The sequence below is a fragment of the Schistocerca cancellata genome, chromosome 3 (assembly GCF_023864275.1).
Source record: "Schistocerca cancellata isolate TAMUIC-IGC-003103 chromosome 3, iqSchCanc2.1, whole genome shotgun sequence".
Classification (NCBI taxonomy): Eukaryota; Metazoa; Arthropoda; class Insecta; order Orthoptera; family Acrididae; genus Schistocerca; species Schistocerca cancellata.
In genome coordinates, this window is record NC_064628.1 from 325,255,882 (window position 1) to 325,260,201 (window position 4,320).

The following is a 4,320-nucleotide window of genomic DNA, read 5'->3' on the forward strand; positions in this document are numbered from 1 at the left end:
GGGTGCATGAAACAGGCGCCTGCCACGGAGGCCCACACGCAGCAACGTTCGCTGAACAGTCGTTGAGGAGACGCTGTTGTTAGCCCCTTGGTTCATCCGGGAGATCAGTTGCTCAATAGTTGTGCGTCTGTTCGTCCGTACACATCACCGCAGCCATCGTTAACCCCTGTGATCTATGGCCCGCGGTGCATCAGAGCTGCCTTGGCGCCGGTTTTGAAAAGCCCGATTTTGTCAGGCGCGGTATACCTTAAGCATGACAGTATGCGAACAGTTTACAAATTTAGACGTTTAGGAAATGCTTCCGCCTTGGTCCGAAAGCCAAATGATCATGCCCTTTTGAACGTCAGATAAATCGCTCCGTTTCCGCATTACGACAACGACTGCAGTGTTTTCTCCATCGCCCCGACACGCTTCATATACCCTCGAGTGCTTGTGGTCCCACCTGCTGTCTGTGCACTGTCACATTTGCACCTGGTGGCCAAAATCGGAACTAATTTTTTTTCAGCGTTAATCGGTTCGATATTTTCGCTTTAGCTTGTGAACCAAGTTTCTCTTCCATACGATAATTATAATCCACACTAGACCTCTGGTGAGTAGCTGCTTTTTTAATTATAACCACCCAGTACAAGTACAGAAATACATCATTAGGCATTTAATTAGTAGAACTGTAGTTACCAAAAGAGATACGTCATTTCTTTTAATCCTCACAATACCAGGGGGGGGGGGGAGGGAGGTACTCTATATCACCTTTTGAAAATATTGTAATGTAATTGGTTACTTTATATTTGGAATTTTGGAAAAAAAATATTTGTTGTTTTTAGTCACGTCTTCTGCCACATTTCATATACGTTTCAAACGTTTTCAGTTAAACTAAACCCAAAAATTTAAGTTTCAGTTGCAGATGTAACTTTCCCAGTGAATGTCTTCAATATTTCCAGGTTTCCTAAAAACTATGTTGAGAGTAAAAATCAATAATAGTTAACGACATCTGAGGTTTTAAATTTTTTTGTTGTGGTCATAAAGTTGGCCAACGGCCTTGCCACAGTGGTAACATAGGTTCCCGTCTGATCACCGAAGTTAAGCGCTGTCGGGCTGGGCTAGCACTTGGATGGGTGACCATCCGGTCTGCCGAGCGCTGTTGGCAAGCGGGGTGCACTCAGCCCTTGTGAGGCAAACTGAGGAGCTACTTGACTGAGAAGTAACGGCTCCGGTCTCGGAAGCTGATATCCGGCCGGGAGAGCGGTGTGCTGACCACATGCCCTCCATATCCGCATCCAGTGACGCCTACGAGCTGAGGATGACACGGTGGCCGGTCAGTACCGTTGGGCCTTCATGATCTGTTCGGGAGGAGTTTAGTTTTTTAGGTCATAAAGTTGGCAGTACATGTTATTCAAAGTGTGTTGATATTACTAAGGGTGTGCTAGAAGGTATTTTCGCTTTTGTGGGTCCTACTTAAACATCTGTGTATTACCACCCATTACTATCTGACAGGTTATATCACACAGTATGTTACTGATGAGGCGTGGTAGTTTCTGCCATAGTATGACGCGCTGCAGTTTACATTGTAGACCATTTTTTTCATACGGTGTCACAACCAGCGGTGAGATCCACGAAGACAACTCTCGTCTTCAGTCATTATTGAAACCCTACTTCCCCATACCTAGTTAGACTAAGTGCCTGGTCTTCGCAATTTATGTTTCGATGAAAGTCAGCTTACTCCACTGGTTGACGTTCTAGCACGAGTTCACAATTGCATTATTACTCTGTGACGAGTCACAGGACACCATAGGTCATTAATACCAAAATACTCAGACGGTTTTGCGAGACAACACAGTTTCGCCAGAAGATGGAAGGAGAGTATGTCTCGGAAACGTCGGGGATGCATTGCGCATTGATGCGGCTAGAATCACGAGAAATTTTATTGCACGGCTGGCCACAAAAACCTCTGTTAATACAGTTGCCATTCTAGTCAAACATTACTGTGGTTCGATATGAAACAAAAGTAATCGACGTCGATATCGGTGATAGTAAGATTACGAAAACGCATTGATCAGTATTTTGTGGTCCATTAAGGAACCAGATATATGTAAGAATACGTTTCATGTTATTAGCTATACAACTTTGCTTCCGCCGTTTTGCAATAGACGGCAGTAGCAGCAAGTGGGGTTCAGGTGGTAGGTCATAAGTGTGATACAATACGCTTAGGCATATGTAAACAGAATGCCATAAAATATTAGTCGATTTGTGATTGCATCATAAGGTTATTCTCGATTAATTACGTCAACTTAAGAACCCATTTCTCGCCATTCGCGGGAAGTTTTAATTTTCTGCTTTAACATGAAGAAATCTGCGGCTGTGGCTCTTAAAATGCTGGGTAAGACCAATGGTGAGGTAACTGTTAGTGGAAGAACGTGCAGACAATGTTTTCAACGCCATAAGAACGGTGATTTTAATGTCGGAGACCGGCGTGGCGGTGGAAGACAGAACGTTTTCGTAGCTACTGAAACAGACGAAGACAGTCACAGGAAATCATTATCGAAAGTAATTGATGCGTTCGGGCCCAGCACTGAAACACAAACGTCCACAATACAGCGATAGACACGTAAAGGTAATTTTTCAGAAGGTCATTGCTTGACCCCATGTCACAAAACCCGTCAAAATATACATGTTGAATTGAGAAGTCCTATCCCTCCCGCCGTATTCTCCTTACGTTGCTCTCTCTGACTACCACCTTTTTCGATCAGTGGCATACATTCTGGATGACCAGCACTTCCGAGAAAAAACGGCGGAAGCAAAGTTGTAGACTTAGGTGTTCCATCCAAGTCGACGTCATTGGAGGCGAAGCGCGAAGGGAGCGTCACCTCTTTAGAGACACCATTCAATGGTTATAACAGTCTGCAGGCAGTGTTTGAGTAAGGGGCTGTGCTTTTGTCGAAGGTGTTTCAATATCAAAAAACCGTTCTCAGTAGGGACGACAGCTGGCATCGATATTGTGTTTGTTACTTTCCCAGATCCATTACTGGAAGGCGAGTGCTACGTTTTGCTATTTCTCTCGGAGGTTACCACGACTCGGAGCGCAGTAGTAGTCTGTATTAGCTTCTTGGTATTCCAACGCATGATATCGTTTGTTCGTACCGCGGTCAACAAACAGAGAAGTCGGGAAACAGTCTAGTCCGACGATAGATGTGCACAACTGCACCTTTGATGTGTATGATATTGCACAATCGCAGCATCCTATGATACTTTGTGACTGAAGTTTCCTCTATTTGTTTTTACGTTAGAGGCGCTCAATGTACACTGCAACGGACAGACTTCGAAACCTTAAAAGTGAAAAATTTACAAGACTGAGGGATCTACAAAATCTTCAGCAGATTTTGTGTAAAGGAATCACACTGGTCTTACGTTGTTTAAACCGTTCTTCTTTTTTGGTTCAGAACGAACATAAAAATAAGATGGTCCCCACTTTCATCAAAATATTATTTTATGAAGTTCGACATGGTTAAGCTGTGGAGAACGCGATGAGACTGTTCGATTCAAGTTTTATAGCAAATTTTAATCCAGATTACCAGTTTCTATTGTTTAGACAATAACCACCATAGTATCATTTTTCTATAAATAGTACTGATCCAGCCGCGCGGGATTAGCCGAGCGGTCTGGGGCGCTGCAGTCATGGACTGTGCGGCTGATCCCGGCGGAGGTTCGAGTCCTCCCTCGGGCATGGGTGTGTGTGTTTGTCCTTAGGATAATGTAGGTTAAGCAGTGTGTAAGCTTAGGGACTGATGACCTTAGCAGTTAAGTCCCATAAGATTTCACACACATTTGAACAGTACTGATCCATTATGATAAATTCATATTTATTTTGAATTTTCATCTTTGTTATTTGTGTTTTAATTAGTGTAACCATCACGAAAATAATTTGGTTACAGCAGGTAAGAAGTCTTACGCTACGTCACTACAACATTTGCATGTGACGATTTCACATCATGGTCTAACTCCAGTTCTGCTCCGTCTCGAGTGACCTCACTCCTGACAGTTTGTTAGGCTCTGTTCTCCCTTCTTTTTCGTGCTGATGTTCCACAGACATGTGTCCCCTGTTGTTTGCAATTCATTGACTGTTACGGTAACCTTTCATTTTCATTTATCTCATATCTGCCATTCATTTTTCTCTGTAATTCATTATTACGTCATTACTTGCAGTTTTATGTATCTTACTTTCTTCGTAATGTATTGTTGCAGAATTAACTCTTTCTATGAATCTGGCTTCAGATTTTTATCTATGTTGCTTCTCTTTTTCGTGACTGTCTAAATCTCACCTGCATA

The 4,320-nt window shown here is 43.0% G+C and overlaps 1 pseudogene; it reads left to right on the plus strand.

The window, feature by feature from the left end:
• The first annotated feature begins 1,026 nt into the window (after nt 1–1,026).
• On the plus strand, nt 1,027–1,144 carry LOC126177452 (5S ribosomal RNA; annotated as a pseudogene).
• The last annotated feature ends 3,176 nt before the right edge of the window (nt 1,145–4,320 follow it).